This window comes from Ornithorhynchus anatinus, chromosome 14 (genome assembly GCF_004115215.2).
Source record: "Ornithorhynchus anatinus isolate Pmale09 chromosome 14, mOrnAna1.pri.v4, whole genome shotgun sequence".
In the NCBI taxonomy this organism is placed as follows: domain Eukaryota; kingdom Metazoa; phylum Chordata; class Mammalia; order Monotremata; family Ornithorhynchidae; genus Ornithorhynchus; species Ornithorhynchus anatinus.
The window spans coordinates 9,147,892-9,170,989 of NC_041741.1; the positions used below are offsets into that span (position 1 = coordinate 9,147,892).

Consider the following 23,098-nt stretch of genomic DNA (forward strand, 5'->3'; position numbering starts at 1 on the left):
AAAATTGGTAATATTGAGTGTTGGATTGCTGTAGTCAAAACAACACTTCAAAATGCAGGCAATTCCATTTGGACCCATATTGTTTCATTTGAAAGTACACTGTAGGCATGACGTAAGAAAAAAACTTCAGCCAGCATGTATATTTTGGATAACAAAGAATGAACATCTTACATTGTGAGTTAACAGATGCATGATTTCAGGGAGACATATTCAGTGCCTGTGAGTCCATGCTTATTTTGTTAAGGATTTCAACTCCTTTACAAAAATACATCTGTCCGATGTTACGTAATGAGAAAAACATCTGTCTGTTTTACATTAGCAATCATTGTACTTTTATTATCAGCCAGTTTATTTCGGGTTGGCCTTCTCGGCTGCAAACAGTAAAACAGATGTGGCCAACTCCTACGAAAGCTTTTTTCCAATAGTCAACAAATAGCTTTGCCAACTCTCACCTCCTACATAAAAATGAAGTTTCTTTAAGTCATCTTGCTCCAGTATTTCAATACCCAAATGCTTTCCCTACCTCAGAGCACAACATAAAGAATAGTAATCAAGGACTCTGAAAAGCTCCAGTGATATTTTCTATCCCTTCCCACAGGCCTCCCCTCAAAGAAGAATTAGCAAGCCAGGAGGCAAAAAGTCAAAGCCCAATTTTTATGTTCACGTGAGGACCCAGTGCTTTTCATTGCCTGGACACAAACATATTCTTGTCTCCATCTCGACCACACCACTCCCTCTCACAATTTCTTCTCTATTACCTTTCTCATCCACACTGCCTTCCCCAGCATCTTTCTATGGTAAAAGTGTTTTCTGCCATCTCTTGCTGGACTTTTCAAATATTTGCACCTGCTCCAAGTCTGTAGTTTACCTATATATTTTTGGGGTGTTGATTTTGCAGAAATGAGGTGAAATTTATTTGGGGTCAAAGGCAACAGAGAATATGCTTTGCTCTTAAAAATAAGGAGCTATAAAATACACAGAAATTGATTTAACAGCTCAAAAGATGCTAAATTTATGTGGTCTTACTCTGGAGTGCTACTTAAGTTTCTTTCCAAGGGAAGGAATATTCAATGTCAAAACAATTAGCTAACCCTAATTTCACTAAGTTCTCATTATAAAATTCTGAATGAAAAACAGAGAGATTGTGGGTCATCTTCACAGAGTAAGTCAAAATAAAAACAACTCACTGAATTTCAGCCTAGATTTTCAGGCCTATATCTACAGTGGGTTCTAATTCTGGCTCTGCCACTTGTCTACCGTATGACCTTGGCAAGTCACTTAACTTCTCTGTGCCTCAGTTACTTCATTTGTAAAAAAGGGATTAAGAATGGGAGCCCCATGTAGGCCATGGGCTGCGTCCAACTTGAATATCTTGTATCTACCCCAGCATTTAGACAGTAAGCACTTAAATGCCATTCTAAAAAAGCCAATAACAGAGAGAGCAAATGTTATCGGCAGTAAATTTTTTTTAATTATTTCAAATAATAATAATAATGTTGGTATTTGTTAAGCGCTTACTATGTGCTGAGCACTGTTCTAAGTGCTGGGGTAGACATAGGGGAATTGGGTTGTCCCACGTGGGTCTCACAGTCTTAATCCCCATTTTACAGTTGAGGGAACTGAGGCACAGAGAAGTTAAGTGACTTGCCCACAGTCACACAGCCGACAAGTGGCAGAGCTGGGATTCGAACTCATGAGCCCTGACTCCAAAGCCCGTGCTCTTTCCACTGAGCCACGCTGCTTCTCCAATAATAATGTTCGTTCAAACTTTTCATTTTGATCAATTATTAAATTTTGAAATTATGGTGTAACATTTGGTTTAGGTGTTTAAGATCTTAAATTAATATATCTCCTACTCCAACACTGATGTTGCTCGGAAATTTAGAGAACTCACCCATGTACTTGCAAAGGGCAAAGTATAGGGCTTTCTCACCAACTGTGGGCTATGTTTCTGATTGTCCCAGTGATTGGCAGCTGTTATTTGTGAGATGAAATACTCAGAAAAGCCACTGGCATAGCCATATCAGCTGCAGAAGAGGGCTGAGGGAAGAACGAAGGATGGCCGTTTGAACGGCTTTCCGTCACCTTCCTTCTCTTGCAGAATGAGCTCACTTTTCACGACCTTGGGCCACTAGAGGTGAGCTCCACGGGCTCCACTCCAGTGGGGACAGGAAGGAAAGAAGAGGAATTTGGAGTTTCACCTGACACCCAGATGGAACCCACAAGCAAGGACATATATAGACGAACACCATAGACACACACAAGCACATATTCAAGGCATCGCACCTACAGACCCAGATTTGGGGAAACAAACACAAATGGACAGATACATAGGGGTACAGGAGACAGGCGGAAAACACCAGATTAAAAGATCCAGAGAAGTAGGGCAACAGACACTGACTCGGGTGGGTTTAGGGGGAGGGGGAGGAGGAGGAGTGAGTGAAAGAGGGGAGAGGGTGGGTGCAGGGAATCAGAAAGGGAGAAAAAGAAAAGGACAGGGTTTCATCTAATCTGGACAAGGAAAGACGTTTTCCAAAGGCAAGAATGGTGACCACAGTTCAGGTTTTCCAAATTTTGTATGTGAACTAAACTGGATGATGACAGGGGTGTCAACAGACCATCACCACCCTCAACTAGAAAATTCACAACTGGTAAACCATTCCCAAAGAGGCCAGCACATTGGTAACTACAGACACCCAGCTTGAGTGCCCTGATCCAAACGTAGCCTTATACTGACCCCATTTTTGTATCGGAACCAACTATAACACCAACCCAGGGGAGTATATTTTTAAATGAGACTTGCAATTTAGTGCCAAATACATTCATATTCATTAAGGTGATCAGGCTCATCAAAAATGCCCTTGAACATATTCTCAAAGGAAAACGAAAATCAACAAAAGCTATAAAGCGGCACAGGAAAGCCTGTTCTGAATTTAACTTTTCTACAACTTCGTATGAGCAGTCCATGTAAACGTACTCCTGAAACCTGAAGTACCCAGGCCCGTGCTCTACCCACTAAGCCAAGCTGCTGCTTCTCTCTCTTCCTCTTGTGAGGTGGCCCCCATTTTGTGGGGATCCCCGATTTTAAATATGTTCCTTTGTAAAGTCATACGTTTCCACTCTACAGAGGAAGAATGATACGATAAAGAAAGCACGGTGGCTCAAAGGACTTTGCAGAATGTACCCTGACTAAATGATCTGACCTTCAAGTCGGCAACATAGTCGGATCGTAAAAAATTGGGGTAATTTTGGAATGGTTTCCCTTTTCCTTCTCTCGACAACAAGATTTTCAAAAATGAGGTAAAAGGTCATTTACTTTGAGGGATTTTTCTTTTGTTTTTCAAAACTCTACCAAGAGTAGAAAAGTAAAACTTTTAAATTCTGACCTGTTCCAAGGAATCCTTAAAGCTGGCTTACTACTAGTTCATCTAAACACCTGAGAGAAGCAGCATGGCCTAGTGGAAAGAGTATGGGCCTGGGAGTCGGGGAGTTGGATACTAATCCTGGTTCTGGGAATTGTCTGCCATGTGACCTTGGGCAAGTCACTTAATTTCTTTACGCCTTAGTTTGCTCATCTGCAAAATAAGGATTAAATACCCGATTTTCCTCCTACTTAGATTCTGAGCCCCAGGTAGGACAGGGACTGTGTCCAACCTGATTCACTTAGAACAGTCCTTGCCACGCTCTAGACTGTAAGCTTGTTGTGAATACGGAACTCTGTTGTATTGCAGTTTCCCAAGAGTTTAATACAAAACTCTGCACAGAGTAAGCACTCAACAAATACCATCATCATTATTGTTGTTATAACCTCAGGGATATGACATCTATGGTCATCTCTTGGGATACAGCCTAAATTCTTCACTTACGCTGGTTCTAGCAGAACACTTCGTTAAGAAAAACTCACATTCTTACACATCATGTCTGCAGACATCATGCTACTAATCACCCACCTATAACTGTTTTTTCCAACAGTATGTGGTGCAGAATCTCTCCCCTCTCCGTACTTCACTATGCTGCTCGATCCAGACTTCTAAAACACCCTTCTGCATGCACCTCTCCACTCTTCAAAAATCTCTACTGGTTACCTAGTTATCAGACAATTTTTCTACTAAGAGTGAACTTCCATATCAGGAGCCGATGCTCCTCCCAGAGTACCCAGCACACAACCCAAGAGTTCAGTTTAGACACTGGGAAAATTAGGCTCAATATAGACAGTGGATAATGAATAAATAGCATTACTCCCGGTCTGGAAATAGTAATGTGTGATAATTTTGGATCTATCTCTAAGTTTACTCGATTTATCCCAAGCAGAATTCCCCCTTAAAGTTCAATTGTTTCCTTTTTCATTTCCATCATGAGAACAAGAGTGGACAGATGACTGCTGAAAGCATGAGAGAAGATAAAATGGTATAGAATATCACGTAAACAACAAAACACAAGAGCCTCCCAACAACTACTTCAACTTTAGAATCACAGCGTTTCTAAATGTTCAGACCATTTCTAAAATAAAAAGATCACCCAATAGGAAAGCACAAAGCATGCAAAACAGCAACCGGTAGTTTACTGAGATGATATTTCAGTTATTAAAGATGTGGACAGGGCAAACATGGAGCTGGGGCTCACTAAATACCAATTGCAGTGGCAGTATGAGGGGACACCATGGGAAAAGAACACTGAAGGGTCTGAACAAATGAAAGGAAACATTTGTGGACCTAAGGGATAAGAAGCAAGTGGAACTTGTTACCAAAAGTAATGGCACAGGCCATTTATTAAAACAGGTTCAAGTGGTGTTTGGATACGTTTGCAGCTACGCAATTCATAATAGGTCAGAAGATGGAGTTTGGGACATAGAGGGAAAAGGTAAGGATGTTTAGATGGTGCAGCCTTAAACATGAACATGGTTATCAAGTGTCACGGGATTCATCCCAGCATCTTGTTGCTACTAGTGAAGACAGAATCCTCGGTTAGACGAACTCCCTGACATAATCCAATAACATGCATTGCTTATGATCGTCTACTCTTACAACCTGCTTACAGGCACGTAAACATTCCACTGTTACAAGGAACTCTGAAATATGCAAATACCAATTTAAAGGACTATAAGCAAACACAAATACTCTGCAGTGAACATTAGCTCAATCAGACCATAATCGAGTCACCGAGGTAAAGAATGCAACAACAGGCAGGTAGGGGTTCGGCTTTAAGAAGTGCAAGAGAGAATTTCATGTACCAGACACACTTATATTCCCTCGAAGTGCAGGAAACAGCATGATTGGCCTTGTAGGTATTATAATAAATTCCTTCGTGTAGGAGCTCTGCCCCAAAGTCTTCAACATTGGACCAAGGGTCATCCATCATTAATAAGAGGCATAATTATCACGACTCAAATTAGACCACAAACTCCTTGGGAAACAAGGACTCTCCTTGATCAGATTCTCTTTTAACTACCCTAGCAATTAGCACAATGTTTGGCACCTAGCAAGCAGTTAACAAATTCCATCATCGTTAGTATTAAGTCCCTCTGCATAATGCTGCAGTGATGCATTTCCTGCTTGTTTTCATCACAACCCCTATTTTCTCAGGCTCAGTAGTACAATATCCCACCCACCACTTCCAGAGTGAAGAAAGTACAGAGAAAGAGAATGGCAGCAGGAGAGTATGGCGGTTAATGATTTTGCCATTACTGTGGCCATTCTCCTCTAAATGGATGCCAGAGTTGGGCTCAACAAATGCCATTGTAGGTGACATCGTAAACCTCAGACATACGCTATGTCCTAGTTACGATGTCACCGTTTCTAGGAATTGAGAAAAACGTACCAAGTTCCCTTTAAATTGAGTAGACTTAACTACAGAAATGCATAAGAAGATTGAGAATACAAATTATTAAATAGGACCATGTGCTATATATTGCATGCTGGCACAGTGCCTTAAAAACATATGGTGTTCAATAAATGCTTGATGAAGTAGGAAAAAAAAGCAAAAAACATACGTAGAATCACTCGCCTATATTTTTATGTTGGGGTAGCTGAGGGGGAAACCTGGGCCTGGAAGAGCTCCCAAGATGACCGTGATCTGGAGACTACACAGTGATGCTCTGGGGACAAAGGAGGCTCAGAGGGACCACAATCTCTTTAGCTGGCATAATACTGTTTGATGAAAGACCTGAGGCTAGCCGTCCTGCCCATCCCCACCCTGTTCTCTAGACCATAAACTCGCAGTGGGCAGGGTACACGTCTACCAACTTTGTTATATTATTCTCTCCCACAAGCTTAATAGAGTGTTCTTCACACAATCGTTCAATATATACCACTGATTGAAATATGATTGATTGACTGTCCTCATCCAGGCCCCTCCCCACCCCTTCCCAACCACTGACTGAACGAGCACATCTTTTTCACAAACATCACTTCCATACTGCACATCCGCTGACATTTTCCTTCAACTGAGAATGGCTAGTTTTTCAAAGTGCGTAGTAAGTCCCTTGCCCTGCATTTTCTTTCCGTGCCTCAGTTCTCAGTAATCATCAGGGGAGAACCAGCAGGTGGGAAACAGAAACGTTAATTAAGGATTGTAAACTTAATTCACAATACATCCTGTAAACTTCAGGTTTACCAACTGCAAACAGATGGTTTGGCACAGTACAAAATTATACAGAGCATAAGAGTACTGGCTGCAACAACAATGGTGAAACGATAAAGGCAGGAAATAAGAAAACATAAAATAAACTTACAGAAGATGAAATCGAAAAAATATAGAGCTTGTACAACTTTTTGGTTTCTAGGGAACAAAGTTAAAATTAAGTTGAAGTTTGTCATGTGACTGCAGATTACGAAGCAGAAAAATCCAAAGAAACTGTCTGCATACTCCTTAATTGTTCACCCTACCCTTTAAACACAATTAAAAGCACATCGATCAGTGGTAATTGTTGAGTGCTATGTGCAGAACCCTGAACTAAGCACTTGGGAGCGTACAATATCTTTCTGTTCTTTTGTACATACATTCTTTGCATGGGAGTCAAAGCACCTTGAACTACCAGAAGCAGTGTGGCTTAGTGGAAAGAGCCTGGGTTTGGGAGTCAGAGGTCATGAGTTCGAGTCCCAGCTCTGCCACTTGTCAGCTGTGTGACTGTGGGCAAGTCACTTCACTTCTCTGGGCCTCGGTTACCTCATCTGTAAAATGGGGGCTAACTGTGAGCCTCACGTGGGACAACCTGATGACCCTGTATCTCCCCCAGCGCTTAGAACAGTGCTCTGCACATAGTAAGCGCTTAACAAATACCAACATTATTACCAAATAGATTTTTACAACAGAGGTGCTTTCTCCCCCTTAAGTGTAAAACAGACCATCTCAGACATCTGTCTTGAGGAGTCAATCTGCACGCCATGTCACTGACACTGAACATTGCTGACCCGTGCACAGGAAGTTGATGCCATGGCTGGAATTCATCTGAGTGTTTCACTGCTTCAGATCATCAAAAGCAGCTGGTAGATGGGGTGAGGGGTTAAAGGAGGACTAAAGAAGGGTCAACAGGAGCCTTCCAAGATTCCCTGGTGCAGTCACTCCACCCATCCCATCAACAGATGCCACCAGTCTCTCCCCCCGTTTCCTCCCTAATCCTAATGCCATAATTTGAGGGAATTGTCAGAGGGCACCCTCGTAGATTCTTCGGCGCTTAGAACAGTGCATGGCACAGAGTAAGCGTTTAACAAATCATTATCATTATTCTACATGGAAAACACCGACGGAATGGTGATGTTATCACGTTGGTAGACAGCTGGATTTCAAAAGCACAGAGCATAGATCTTCCTGTTCTCGGCCCCCGGAATGATTCCTTGTTTGACCTTAAGCAGTTCATTCAGCTTCTCTATTGGCAGTAGTTTGACACCAACTTCCAACCAGGGTGTTATCGATAAAGCTCTTCGATCTCTTGTGAGAAAAGCAATTAAAAAAACTTGGCACGCCATAGTATTGCACTCTAAAATGACTTTACATTCTGTACATAGAACTGAATAATTGAGGAATGGATTTAAGATAATCTTAACGCAATGGAAATGTAGTGTGTGTTTGTGTAAATGTTGTATCAAATGCCATACACTTTTTAATGCAGTTATTGGAAGAACATCATTTAAATATTTATGTGTCAATGGAAATTATAAGCAGTACCACTTTCAAATTATTGAGTAGATGATAAACACATATTTAAATTAGTTTTTAATTACCTAGGGATGACTTTAATAAGTTAATATATATATAATCTGATGAAAACTAATTGCCAGTTATTTCACCAGATATTATACATATTAATTTTCATACACAAAATGTTTTGCTTTTCAAAATCCAAATTACCCAAATGACAGATTAATTTTTCTGGCCTATTGATATACAACCACTAACTTTAATATTAATATTTAACTTTCTGTTCATTTTTATTGTAAATCACCTTCTTAAAAAATCATGGCAATTATCTCTAGAACAAACAAATTTATAGGCAAATTTTCTTATTTTCATAAATAACTTGAAGATGAAGTAAAACATACACCTTCTAGAAAAATGTAAAAATTAACTCAGTATTAACATTTCCTTTTTGAAGAAAAATGCTGTTGGCACGTTTAGATGATTTTGCAAAGCACTACTATAAATCCAGTTGACTTTACATTCATTTTTAGTCACATTGGCATTTTGGACTTTTTCGTCGTTTTGGACTTAATCGTCGTTTTCTTCTTACTGGACACCATCCTATCCACTTGTATGCAACTCAGATGTCTCTACGGTTAGCAGACTACAGTCAACATCCTCATGAAATCCTCTATTATCACATCAGTCACTAAATCCTTTGCATATCAACCCAGCCAAAGTAGATTTTGAGTTAAATCAGAGAAAATGAGGGAATGAATGCTCAAGAGTTTACAATTCTCCACTTTTTATTCACTCTAGTCTCATTAATGTGAGGGATGTTGCCTAATTAAGACTTGGTCTATTAATATTACTAACAATGAAAATCTCAGCTATCCTCTTCATAATTTTAACACCATATTTTCTATAAGAAATTACATATGAACAGTCATCTTACAGGAATTTATCAAGATGAAAACTTAATGGTTTCCCTACTTGAAACTGGTGGAAAGTGGATACCTATATATTTTTTTTATATTGGTATATAAAATATATATAGTAACGGAAGATACCTTAACAGTCACTTGGCATTGGCTTTCTGAAATGGGAGAGAATCCATTTTGTATATATTGATGGCATTTACTCTCTTATCTGCAATTTAGTTTCCCAAGTCCTCCCATGACAGTCCTGATAAATGGAATTTTGTTCTTCCTACCAACAGAGACAGGAAAAAAAAGGCAAAACTCTTGGGTAATCATTCACTCCACTCTGAATTGAGCAGGATCACCTGATCAGGAGGAATTTACTGATTTTCAAATGTTATGTGAAAGAAACAGATTTCCTACATCATGAGTGCAACAAAATAAGATATCCAAAGGAAGCTTTGAAGAAACAAATGGGAGGGAAAAGACCATACCCTAATAAGAAGATTTTGCTTAACTTTTTTGGTTTGTTTTGCATAACTTTCATTCTTACCACCTGCTGATACAAGTGCAAAGAGTATGAAAAATCTGACAACATATAGGTATGAACATGCTACAATTCCTGGAAGCAAAAGTGCCTGACATTCAGTCAGCCTTACAAAATTTGGCAGCTTAACATTAAAGGCTCTCAAAATCCATGTTCCAACATATCTGGAGCGGTAAATTCTAATTAAAGACAAAACTGTAAATTAAACTTTAAAAATGTTATCACTCATTCTTGAAAGTTAGTGAGTAAAGTGTCTTTTTCCTTTTGCAATCTACCAATATATAAAATTATCCATATTTAATTATAACGTAGCTCTATAAAGAAATAGAATTAGTAAATTAATTTTCATCAAAATAGAATTTCTCCTTTTTTGTCTGCCTTAAATAATGTGATTTGGAAGGGGAGATGTTTTCTCATTTTTCTTTCTCATATTTTTTCCGTAAAAGGAATAATTTTTGAAGAGGCAAGTCTTAGGCCAGGAAAGAAAAATAAAACTCAATTTCACATGTTTCCGTTCACAAATCTGCTTATCGGGACATTTATTACCCAGTTTCCATACATTCTCCTTATTTCATGACTTTGATTAAATTCCTTAAGAAGTTCAGGTTCTGTTTACCAGCTGAAGGTGGAATACTTTCTAGACAGGTAATTTAAATTGCTCTTTGAGACATTTTATTCCGGGTGACAATTCAAAATGCACAAGGACCAAAGTCTGCAAAAGCCACAACACTCCTCACAAAACCTGTAAATTAACTGTTTTGTAAAACTAGGCTAATAATAGGAGTTAGAACTGAGTTTGAACTCTTTAGATTGTCAGCCAATTCCACACTTGAAAACAGGGACATTTACTGAGATGTTGATGTCATCTCTCAAAAGGCATTGCTCTTCTCTGCTTCTGAGGAAGCCTGGTCCCTTAGTTTTAACTGCTTCCCAGTGTACACACAGATTTACACTGCTAGCTAGCCCTGGGTAAAATGAACACAAACCCCACCCAGAAGTCTGAACTGATTTAAAAGTTTGAATAACTATGTCTTCAGACAGCCAGTGTGTGTTTCAAATGATAATGTTTTGACACAAAAATCCATTTAAGGCTTGAATTTCCAAGACAAATGCCAAGTGACTAACTAGTGCCAATGCAGTGTTCCAACACAGATTAAAAAAAAATGTCCTATTGGTCTCGTCTCTAAGCTCAAGAGGAGAATCTGACATCAACACTTAACTGATAGCTAATGTTACAGGTCTGTCCCCCTCACAGCCTTCACCATGGGTGGCCTTGGCTTGGTGCTCAGAATTTAAGAAGGTTGGTAAGCAAGTGAGGCTGGCTGCAAAAACTGAACTATCCAACAGAGAGACTCAAAAACCAAACAGGAGGCACAGACAACCCTAAAGCACTTTGGTCGAAGACCCAATGATCTTAAATAGTGTGCAGCCATCTGGGTCTATTTGGAATAAAATGCACTAATCAGAAATTCCCTAATAGCTAAGAAGTCATATACTAGAACCATTCAGGTACAGGCCTATTCTTTGAAATTCTGTCAGTGAGCCAGCAAGCAAAGAATGCTAGGCTTCCGAGAATGAGACGATATCAACCTTAGCCCAAGGATGCGGAGCACTAAAATAAGCTGAACCTGCAGGAAGCCAGGAATGACTCTATACTGCAACACGTTTTTAGTAGGAAATTCTTCTTGACCCAAATATGCTTGGAAAAATCTAACTTTTGTGCCCCAGTTAACCTTAGTAGGGACTGTGCACGCATTTGGCCTTTCACTGATTTCGACCACTCAGAAGGCAAGCTCAACAATGTCCTTACCCATGGCCTCAATCACTCCTTCCAGGCTGAACTGGGACACGAGTCTTATTAGCAAATCCAACTATCATAAGCTAAGCAAAGCAGATTTCATTTATACTGCTAAAAAATATAGCTTCACTTTGTTTTTTTCACACTGATGTTCATTTGGTCCCATATGAACTAAGTTAATGAAAGTCTACTATTGATTTGTCTTTCCTATTGGACCTCAGAGGATTCACTAATGTTTCTCCCTCTTATTCCAGCTGGCTTAAAGACTAAGCACATTCTTCAAGATAAAGATCTCTTTGAACAGCCATACACCCAGAATTGATTCCTATATGTCAGGCCTACAATTGCATGTCATTTTGAAGAGGAAAAAAAAATGCTAGAAGATACCATCTGCTGCATGCTAGCTGTTATGGTCTTAGTGTCATCCTCAAGTCTGCCAAAGACGGATAGTGACTTGCATTTTTTTTTTATTTTTTGGTTTGGGTAGGGGGTCTACACTAAGGCCATTTCACCTTGATGAGAGCAGTTTGGGCACGAGGAGGCATGATAGCAGTTTCACAGTGTAACTTACCTGACTGAGCCTTGTGAATGCCCTATTAGCCCGGGAGGATGCAAGACCGAGGTTTGTTTGCCTGTTTTAACCTTCCTCCCACCCCACAGGAGCTACTCAAGCTAGCAGGCACTGGAGGTAGAAGGGATAGGTCAGGTTCATGTTAAAATTCTGAAATGCACTCTCTCAGCCACCAAATCAATGTGGTCTTGCCAAAGTTCCTGAATCAGGCCTAGGGAAAGGACTAGTTGTGGGTACCTCCCTAGGAGATTGTTAAAGTGATACAATCCAGTGCTGCCCATGTTTTTATGGGGTGACCATATTTTGTCAGAAGATTTTTCCAAAGGAAAATTCCATTTTTGATTCAATTCCCCAGGGGCAAACTAATGTCTGGTTCCAAACAAGGATTCCTCCACACATAAAGGTATTGTTTGTACTCCTTGTTCCATTTCAGAACCCACCTCAGACACCCTAGCATCAATACATCTGCAGTATAGACAGACTAATTCAGAGTCTTCAACACTTTACACCCTTATTCCATCATACCATTATGACCTTGGAGGATCTAGGAAATCCCCAGAGCAAAAGCAGGCTGACAGACAGTCAGGACCTAGGATCGCCTTGCATCTGGGAGAGATCGGTCAAGTTAGACAAGATGCTACAACTCCTTCATTGCCTGCTCTAATGCTGGGCAGAATTTCCAAGAAAGAGAGCTGCTTTGTTCAACAAACCAGCCTTTCTGAAGCTTTCTCCTACACCTGTGTGGGTACCCCTGTGGAGACCAAACACAAATTTACATTCTTACCACTGTTTTGCATAAAAGTAGCAGCAGGTAGTAGTTCTCTGAGAGTGCTCTTTCACAGAAAGAAAATTTCTCTCTAGAATATTTACAGATTTCACCCATTCCCCGCTAACTTTTGCTCATCAGCCTTCAGAGCAAACCCCTCTTTTGATTGGGTTGAAAATGAAATAGTGAATGCTAGTGCCCTTAAACAAATAGGAAATGGTGATTTTGCCCTGGGCAGAAAATATGTCTTGCTTAGGTGCTGGACATATGACTGGTCCCAAATGGGATTTTGTTCAAATAAACGTTGTGCTGAAAAATTGAGTTGGGAAAAAACACATCCTTCCTGGTGGGAACACAAGAATAATGAACTCTGTGGTCTGGTCTGAAGGCTGTACTGAGGTTCTTATTAGGAAACAAAACATAGCAAGTTAAAAATGGCCCTGATTTTCTACTAATCTCCATTCTGAAATACTAAGTGTTTGTCACTACAAAATTTGGATGTAACATGATGGAAAAATTAGGGTACATTCTTCCCACAGCATGATCCTGCTCAGGTACAACATGATCCAAACGTTGGCAGAGGAGCTTTGGTGCAGGGAGAAAGAATTGTGGGCATAGCACAGTGTCCGTCAAGGCATGATGGTGCAAAAATTCCCAGCTTTTTGGTAGCACTTCTTCTCTATGGTACATTGGATTTTTGCTACTTTACTGAATTTAATATAGTAAATTAGAAATATATAGCCAGAGTATAAAGCATTCCACTAGTGGTGTTCTTAAGAGTAATTACTATAGGCATTTGTATCAAAAAGCATCAGTCATAGTGGGATCCTTGAACCCTTCATTCTCTTCCCATTTCACTTCAACCGAAGCAGTGGCTTGTAGAACACGTCCTTCCCATACATGAAGTTTTTCAAGAACACAACCCCTCACAGTTCCTCCTCCACAACCACATAGGGATTCTGCACCTCACCTCTAAGGACCTGAAATACTCAGGACTTGTTTTTATAAAGAACTACCTTACACTCTTCCTAAAATTGCACAGCGATAAGTTAAATCAAAGATTTTAAGCTTTTTAAGTCTTTGCCTTCATTTCCACTTTCGTTTTCTCCTTTCCCACTCCTGATACTGAATCCAGGATCTTCAATCACGTTTGTACGAACACACTTCCTTCAATTAACCTGGCATTAGGTTAGCTTCTTCAAAACTTCATCATGTCAGATGGAAAAAACGCTTACAGAATGCATATTCCTGACAGCTTTAACAGAATCTGTGTCGTGGCCAAACACCAGGGGGATTTGTTCCTAGGATTTTCTTTATCGAATGTGGCATAAAAGATGAAAAAGTATTAGGTTCAGATCATGCAGACGTATTTTTCCTCCTGCAAGATTACATCCTCTCAAATGCTTGGGAGTCTGTCCAATTGACAGCTGCTGTGTAGAGTGGGTTGGCTGTCCTGCAATTCTACCTTCATCCTATTACCGGCTTGACTGGATTCTGGCTTTGCCTTTGAGGTCTTCTAGGATGGACAGGGCTGGGGCTTGGAAAGGTCTAAAAACGCTATCTGTCAATCAAGTCGGCATGGGAGAAGTACAAGTACACAGCTCCAAAAGCATTACTCTTGAATACTCATGTCGATCTCTTACTAATGTCAACTTGGTACTTAAAGTTCTGTCTCTGAACTTTCTTCAGAGGAAATTTCCAGTGAAATGCTTGAATTTGTGCAAACAGTATCATTACCACTAAAGGAAGTACCTAGAGTAATCAAGCACTGGGACTATGTTGTTTTCAGACTAGTTCTGACAGACTACACTGATATTATCTTCATTTGCTTGAACCAGAGGAAGGCAAGTTACACCGTTTGTTTTAACAATAAATGAATCAATGGTATTTATTGTGCTGAGCAAAGAAAGTGCTTCAGGCATTACATGAGTGTTAGTAACTGCAAGCTCTGTCCTCAGGGAATTTACAAGCTAGGAGGCTAAACAGTCACTAAAATACAGAAGGTCACTGAGGGCAGGAAATGTGCCTGTTTATTGTTATAGCATACTCTCCCAAACGCTTAGTACAGTGCTCTGCACACAGTAAGCGCTTAATAAATAAAACTGAATGAATGAATATTACAGATAGGAGGAAGCAATCAATGAATGAATGGTATTTATTGAGCACTTACTGTGTACAGTACAACACAGTTGGTAGAAATGTTTCCTGGCCACAAGGAGCTGACAGTCTAGAAAGGCGACAGAGTATAAACATATGTACATAAGTGTAATGGAGGAGAGCGAGTACCAAGTGCTTTTGTGTCTTGGAAGTGTTGAAATGGCACTGGAAGTCGGGGGGGAAGAGAGAGAGAGGATGGAGAAATGAGAAATCATCAGGAAAGGTCTCCTGGAGGAGATGTAATTTTTGAAGAGCTTTCAAGTTGGGGAGAACAGTGGTTGGCTGAATATGGACTTGGATTTGCTCCCTTTATTCATCCCTCCCTCAGGCCCACATAACTTAGGTACATAACCGTAGTTTGTTTATTTCTATTAATGTCTGTCTCCCCCTATTGACTGTAAGCTCATTGTGGACAGGGAATGTGTCTACTTTGTTATAGGCGTTTAGTATGGTGCTCTGCACACAGGAAGTGCTCAATAAATGCGATCGATCGATGGGAAGGGCAAGGGATTTTCCGGCGGGAGGGAGAGCATGAGAAAGAGGTTGAAGGTTAGACGGACAAAGTGTGTGAACTGGGTTGTAGTGGGAGAGGAGTCAGACTAACTAGGAGGGAGAGAGCTGACAAACTGCCTTAAACCTGATGGTCAGGAGTTTCTGCTTGGTGTGGAAAGGAATCGGTAACCATTGGGCGATTGTGAGGAAGGGGGAGATGTGCGCAAAGCTATGTTTTAATAAGTATCTGTGCTCAATTAAACAATTAAAATATCAAAAAGGGAGAGCTTGCCATAGCTTCCTACTCTCAAGCAAAGGCTGCTCCTGATCATGCTCCACTCAACTAATATTAATTCTCTGAAGCTCATAACAAAGAAAAGCAAATAGGAAGACATGATAAAGGAGTTTTTTTTGAAGTGATTAACTCTGAAATGAACCAGGGTAGAAGGAAGTAGTAATGACTAAGAAAAACATCATTAACATGAATCAGACTTGCCTGGAGAGTCCTGCTTTTTTTCAGGTTCAAAACCTGGGGGTTCTATTTGTGCCTCTGCCCTCAACTATTTCCCCACTTTATTTTTCTCCCCAGCCAAGAATAAATAAAATACTGTGCTGTTGATTACTTGTATGTCCTTGCCTCACCTAGCTTCAGTATTACTCTAATCTAAGGAACAGTCATATTCAGTGATAAATGGTCTACTAATAGCACACCATCACAATTCTTCCCCACTCACCCCAAGATGAAAGAAGCCCGCACTTCTAGATTATAAAACCCTTTGAGGACACGGATCTTTTCTTTTTCTTCTCATTTACTCCAGTGCAAAGTGTTTTCACTCAATCAATACTGAATTAGTACGATCAAGAACTGGCTGAGGCTTGGAAGATTCTACTGTTCGTACTGGTCAGTTTTTATATTAACTACAAATACCATGTAAGTTAAACAAGGAAGGAAAGATAGATAACAACATTCATGGAATTTTGAACTCACATATTTTGAAATACAATTCAGACAAATAAAGATAAAATTGTATTAGCCAGCCTGTCAAAACTTTCTGCCATCTATAAACACTCTTAGCCACAATTTGGGGTTCAAAACAAGTTCAAGATTCAAAGGCAATTTTTATACATACATAGAAATAAGTCTTTGTATGTGTATTAGTGCTTTTCTCAAAATTATTTTCAGGCAACTATTTGGTGTTTCACTAGCTTTACTCCTTCATCTAATATAGATGGACAGATAGCAGAAGTAACTTTTTCCTTATTTTGGTAAGTATCACGAATTGGGTCAGTGGGGGAAAAGAGAATAGAATCAGAGAAACTATGCCCAAACAGGGGTACACTTAATGCGGTGCTCAACTGCTCGATCCTAATCTACTGAAATATCAATCTTGAAAAACAAAATAAAATGTTCTTCTTTAGCATGTTTTGGAGAAAGATTAGAACCAGGGAGAGAAGAGAAAGGGAAAAAAAACCCCAAAACCCAGCAACCAGGGGTGCCACTTTTTCATTTTAAGTGCAGGAGCTTTTAGGGGTGGAGCTCCCAAAGCAAAAGGCTGGGGAAAATGAGAGTTAGACACATACTGGACCTGGAAGGTGGACACACAGTTCTGCACATTCAGGTAGAAAGGGGTCAGGGATTGGTGGGGTCAGGGAAGGCAGGAGGAGAGAAAGAGAGAGAGAAAAAGAGAGGAACAGACTGCATGAGAGAGGGATTGAGATCACCCATCACCCTTCTGTGGCTCCAGCTTCCAGCTGGCCCTAGTTTTACTGGTACAGTTTACAGGTACCGGGGTGAACCGCCAAAAAAAATAAAAATTAAATATCCATCATTCCACCTCCATCCAGATTTGGAGCCTCTGGCTGCCTCCACCTAAGGGATAATTTTCATATCCTATAAGGAAGGATACAGCCAAACAGCAGAAATGGAAAAAGTGCACTTTTTCTAATTTGATTTGAATTGCTTGACTTGTTACAATGACTCCGTTGATATGCATATGTATTCTCTCTGTTTCAAAAACTTGAATTTTAGGGGGTAGTTAACATAATGCATTGAAGACATTCAAATAATAAGCCAGATCATCATTTCAGTTAGTTGTCATTTCTAGGCATCAACAATATGCTAGGTACTAACGCTAGCCATCTGTTTTACTCAAGCATTTGGAATTCAATGAACACTAAAAGTATTTGGTTACTTATACTGTCAGTTACGGACATGCAAGCTTTGATTTCAAACTCACTGTCTTCCTGACCCTTGTTATAATACAGCAACTACAGGATCAGGTCTTTGTTTTTTTGCATGTTTATAACGGTGAAGAATGTGAATTATATGGTGAAATTAAGATTTGTATGCCCAAAACACCAAAAGTAATGCTACTTGTACTATTACATCAGTTATATGAATTCTTCTCCCAACATTTTACAAATGAGAAAACTGAGTCACAGTTAAGGTCACATAGCAGGTCACAGTCAGAACTAAAATCCAAGTCTCCTGATTCCCAGCCTTCCTTTACAAATATTTATGAGGTTTTTTTTTCCCTTACAAGATAAAAGTTCCATAGCTTTCTTTCCTTGCACCACAGCTGATGTACAAGGAACATTTCAAGGGACATAAAAACAATTTTGTTAATTAAGGGCACCAAATTAAGGAAATCAGTCCCAACGTCCCTAAAAAGGCTTGCATAACAGCAAAATGTCCTTAAAATCGAATACTTTGAGCACTCTATGTTTAAATATTTGCAAATAAATATGTAAGAATAAAAGCAACAATGTTGAAATTTTGCTTTTAGTATCCAAAAGGAAAGCAACATCCACAGCATAATTTAATACTAGATTTTGGATTTGGGGAAGAGTGGGGAATGAGGAAAGGAGGAGAATTAACAATCACACACTTCACATTTCAAGTATTCATACTGTTTTTCATAATTTGGTTTCACTGAGGCTGCTTACAAGAACAAGCTAAACATTCTACAAAAACAAAGAAATAAAGCAAATTAGATCACAAGCTGGCTATACCGCTAACAAATCACAAGGTCAACCGAAAGCGTAAGTGCGCTTTACAATGCAAAATGCTGTAAGCCAATTAATTAGGAAGTTCCCATTGAAAAATTAGTTTGATTAGCAACTTCAGAAAAAAGGTTCTCAAGGCATACTCATGACAAAAGTTATATGAAAATAATTAAGCCACTTGATTATTTTAAGGTATGTTATGTTTGAGTGTCCACACTTTTAGTAACATAGCGTACATTCCAAGCAGTTACGTCGGGGAGGGAGGGGTGAAGCCACCTAAATATATTTAGTCTGGTTGGTCCCCAAAGCATAGTTCGTGTTATCCTATCACAAAACTTGGAGCTAGTGTTATCAGCAGCACTCAAGTCTGACATCAAAATTTCTCATTTTTGTCTCTCTCTCTCAGTGGGTTTTCCAATCTAGCACAGGTGCACAAAAAACTTACAGTACAGTACGCGTTGCACTCCTAGTCAGTTTCATTCTGCAGATGGCACAGTGAAGAAATACCTTCTGTACAGGACCATGTACAATTTCTTCTGCAGCTGTCAGCACCTAGGGGAAAGTGCGCTGTTAAACAGTTGCTGCGTTCCACCTCAGAAGTGGCTGCAATTCGGTGGTGGGTGAAGTGATTCCTGTACATATATACAGGGATGAAAAGTAGTACAGACATGTAATTAATTAACAACAAAAGTGATATCTGAAAAACTGCACCACAGGGAAAGAGGAAACACATCATCAAGTGAAGAAGAGATCCGCACAGCAAAATGCACTATTTTTCACCTGCATTTCAAATGCCACAAATAAGTGGGATATACAAGACATTTGGAAAGACGGTAAGGAAGTTCTATATAACTGAAAACTCTGTACACGAGAAAAATGTAATCCCAAACCTTACATATCAGATTATATAGCAGATAAAGCACACAAAATCTGAAATTTTCAGAAATCTGCAGCATCTGCTCACTATTCATGGCACCCATTGAGCACAACCCACCAAAATGAGACAATAAATGACAATCAGTGAGGAATCCAAGTACCAAATGTGCTTGTGAAACTATCACAGAAGAAATACTGAAGGACACTGTTGTGTTTACTACCTGCATTGCTTGGTATCGTTTTCATCTCTCCCTCTTGAAGATGAGACGTTGTCAGAGTCTCTGCTCTAAAAAAGGGGTCCATTTCTGATCACTGATCAGGTCTATCACTGCCACCTGCCCCAATGTCCAAGGCTATGCCACACTGTTCAAGGTTTGTTCTGTCGTATATTTAAGTTGTTCCAGGTTATTGCCCTGTTTAGTTTCAGCATTTCGATTCACCACAGAGCAGCTGTCATTCATCCACATTCTTTCTAGTGAGGGTATGATGCAATTAGCTGCATTTCGATGCTCTAGGTTCTCACGTTTGGGGGTGCTTTGCCGCTGGATGTCGAGAGGTGCACTTAGGTGGTACTGATGATACCCGAGAAGACCCGTGGGCATCAGTCCAGGTCTTTACAGCCCTATTCAAAGCTGACCACTTCAGTTACTCTATAGACTTTCAGTTGGTCTGAGTCTAGATGCCAAGTTAATACCACACTCCATTTATCAGTCTCCTAGAGATACAGTATAGTAGTGAAAAATACATGTGAGGTTTCCCATGATCACCCCATTGAGTAAACAGAAAGCGTCAGAGCTGAAAGTAAGAGTATGGACCTTCCGATGCCAACCAGACCCATTATAAATGGAAAAGAAAAAAAAATGGTTCCGTTTCTAGCTCACCTTCGAAAAAGTCCATCCTACCTTTTCATCAGAGTGCAAACGCACATGGTCCTGCATTATTTTCTTTGTGAACGAATCAAGGTGGTTGGGGGTTATTACCAGAACTCCCACTGAATTCAAAGAATCGGGGCTAGAAGGAGCTTCAAGTCACCTGAAGCACTTCCATGCTGCTCACGCCACCTGCACTGTATAGTGTGTGTTTCTCTGAAATGTCAAAACTCTCCAGAGAAGCAGATATCATAACCACTTATTCCAATTTCCAACAAATCCATCAAAAGCCCCCCTTCTGACCTTATCTTAGCTTTTCTTACCACAAAATAAACCCTGAAAAACTACAGAGGGGAGATAAGAACAGGTAGCCCTTTCCTTTTCAGTAAGTTCATTGTTTGCTCACCCATACGCAGTGATCCAAGTGGGCTGGTATGTGCCAACATTCAATAATAAAGTTTCCATTTTTACCCAAGTTCTTGTCTGGAGGCGAGCTGTGAGAAAACCAAAGTCCCGGATTCCATTTTCTGGATGGGGCCTAGGGAAATCCCCTCGAGTCCACCCCAAGGGTCACACAAAGGACCCAGGGACAAACCCTCATTCCCCTGCGATCCTGGAATTCCCAGGGAGGATGAGGTGGGGGCTTCATGCTTGACTTGAGCCAATTCTTGTGGAGAGAGATGGCATTTACACCTACACTCTCCCAATCAGCAGTCAAATACACAAAATTATGGCACACCTGCTAGAAGTCAATTCTCACCCAAGCTTAGCGGTTCACTCTCTGGCAATATCCTCACTTCAATTTCAGAGTCAAAGATTTGGCTTCATTTCAGTCACACTTTAAGCAAAGAAACAGTTTGGAAAGCCAGTATTTCTTCTTTTCCTCTTCTATCTCCTTTCAAATGCATAAATCACACTCTAAAACAGAAGTCCTCTCACGTGGTTTCAAAATTTAAAAGGGTATGAAGAGTTGGACAATAGAATGCATTTCTCATTTCACCGCATTCTCTTTAGTAGTTGTAGAGGTATTGGTTGAGTGCGTGTCCCGTGGATGTACTGCATTGTACTAAATGACTGGAAAAGTACAAAAGAAGCGTGAGACACATTCCCTTTCCACAAGGAGCTGACATTCTGATGACGCAGTTTACACACTGAGATATTAAAAAACAGGTTGAATTCCCTAAATATTCGCCAGTTTCTCTAACTTCCTCTCAGTCCAAGAAACCTACCTGTACTAGAGTCAGAGAGCAGTAGAGGGCAAGGAGAGAGAAATGAATACGTGTACTTATTTGTACATATGTACTATATGAAATTCACCCATTACAGACATACCAGTCCATTCTGTTTTATTCTGCTAAAGTGTATCAGAAAAATAAGCCAAATGTAATTTTATCTATTTAGACACTACTATCCTACTTGCTAGGCCTGAGAGACGCTTTTCGTGGTATTGGAAATCTCTGTTTAAAGGAGATGAGGCAAACTGGAATGCTCAAACTCATAAACACATAATCAATTTTCCCTTTTTTTCCCCTCACTTCGACAGCTGTTGTGGCCAGCAGGCTTTGTGTCTAAATTATCATGCTCCTAATCTCAGGAATACTGGTTTACCATAAACAACCTCTAGCTATTTTATTAAGAAAGCCCTTTCATTTTGAAAGAACACTACAATAGTTTATTTTAGGAAATTGAAAGCCGAAAAAAATAATTGGGTTTACTCCATTCCTCTGTTCAAATAGAAGTACTTCATATTGGATTTGCTCGTCTACAAGCACATATTTTCTTTGGTATTTATTCCCTTCTTGGCTTCTGATAGCAAAGTGATTCACAATTTTCCCCCTAAATTGGACCAGAGCTTTTCTAGAACTCTGAACTCTGTCCTTCAAGAAACAAAAATCCCAGTCCCTTCTTCAAATGGATAAATTGAAAATAGTCTAGATTTTCCATAAAAATTTTAATTGTAAATTACAAAATGAATGGTGACATCTATCATTAATGCCAAATGAACTCATTTTCTCATTTAGGATGTCCAAGTCCAAATCAATTATGCTATCAATCCAAAAAAGCTGACTCTCACCTATAGGATTCAATCTATTGAATGTTGATATTCTTCTTTAAATAATAATGTTGGTATTTGTTAAGCGCTTACTATGTGCAGAGCACTGTTCTAAGCACTGGGGTAGATACAGGGAATCAAGTTGTCCCACGTGAGGCTCACAGTCTAAATCCCCATTTTACAGATGAGGTAAATGAGGTACAGAGAAGTTAAGTGACTTGCCCAGAGTCACACAGCTGACAAGTGCAGAGCAGGATTCAAACCCATGATCTCTGACTCCCAAGCCCGTGCTCTTTCCACTGAGCCACGCTGCTTCTCAACACACGAGGAGGTGGACGTACAAATATATTTCAAGTCAACTCTGGCAAATTTTAAGCTAGTTTCTCCCACAACTGAAGTATGAAACACCAGTCAAATAAAAAACCACCACTTCTACTTTCTTCTAGGAAATGTGGGGCCCATTATCAGTGTATCCATTGTGGACAACAGACGCAGTAAAAGTATAAAGTACAAAACATAACCTTAATGTTTAATTTATAAAGCAGTGAATTCAGGAACGTAACAGAGGGGTTCCTTTTGGACAAACCTCAGTGTGTTAAGGAAACTGAACTTTTTTTAACCAACTCAGTGTGCGAGCACATAAATCTTTCTTCCAATATCACACTGTATTCCATCCTGACAAGACAGACACATATTGTTGGCAAAATGCCAACATCAATTTATCCTAAATGAAAACACTGATTATGAGGGAACATAGTGGTAGCAGTCTAAGGCTCCTGTTCAGACTGAGAACCTAGGACCTATTGGCAGGAGCACTTTCAACAAACACTGCTCAGTCTCAGGCTCATCAGTTGGACTTAAAGAATGACAGCTGACTCAGAAATGACTCGACTGCCTTATGGTCACTGGGACCAGGGCTGGATAAAAG

The 23,098-nt window shown here is 39.9% G+C and overlaps 1 protein-coding gene across 7 annotated transcripts in view; it reads right to left on the bottom strand.

Annotated features, from left to right (window-relative positions):
* Window positions 1-23,098, bottom strand: part of NOVA1 (NOVA alternative splicing regulator 1) — a 146,269-nt gene that overhangs the window by 80,011 nt on the left and 43,160 nt on the right. Inside the window, exon 2 of one of the 7 annotated variants that reach the window (XM_029079498.1) lies at window positions 18,818-18,924. The exons of the other annotated variants lie outside the window; for them this stretch is intronic. The gene's annotated coding sequence lies outside the window, so the exon portion shown is untranslated. The remainder of the gene's footprint in view (window positions 1-18,817; window positions 18,925-23,098) is intronic. 7 annotated transcript variants of the gene reach the window in all.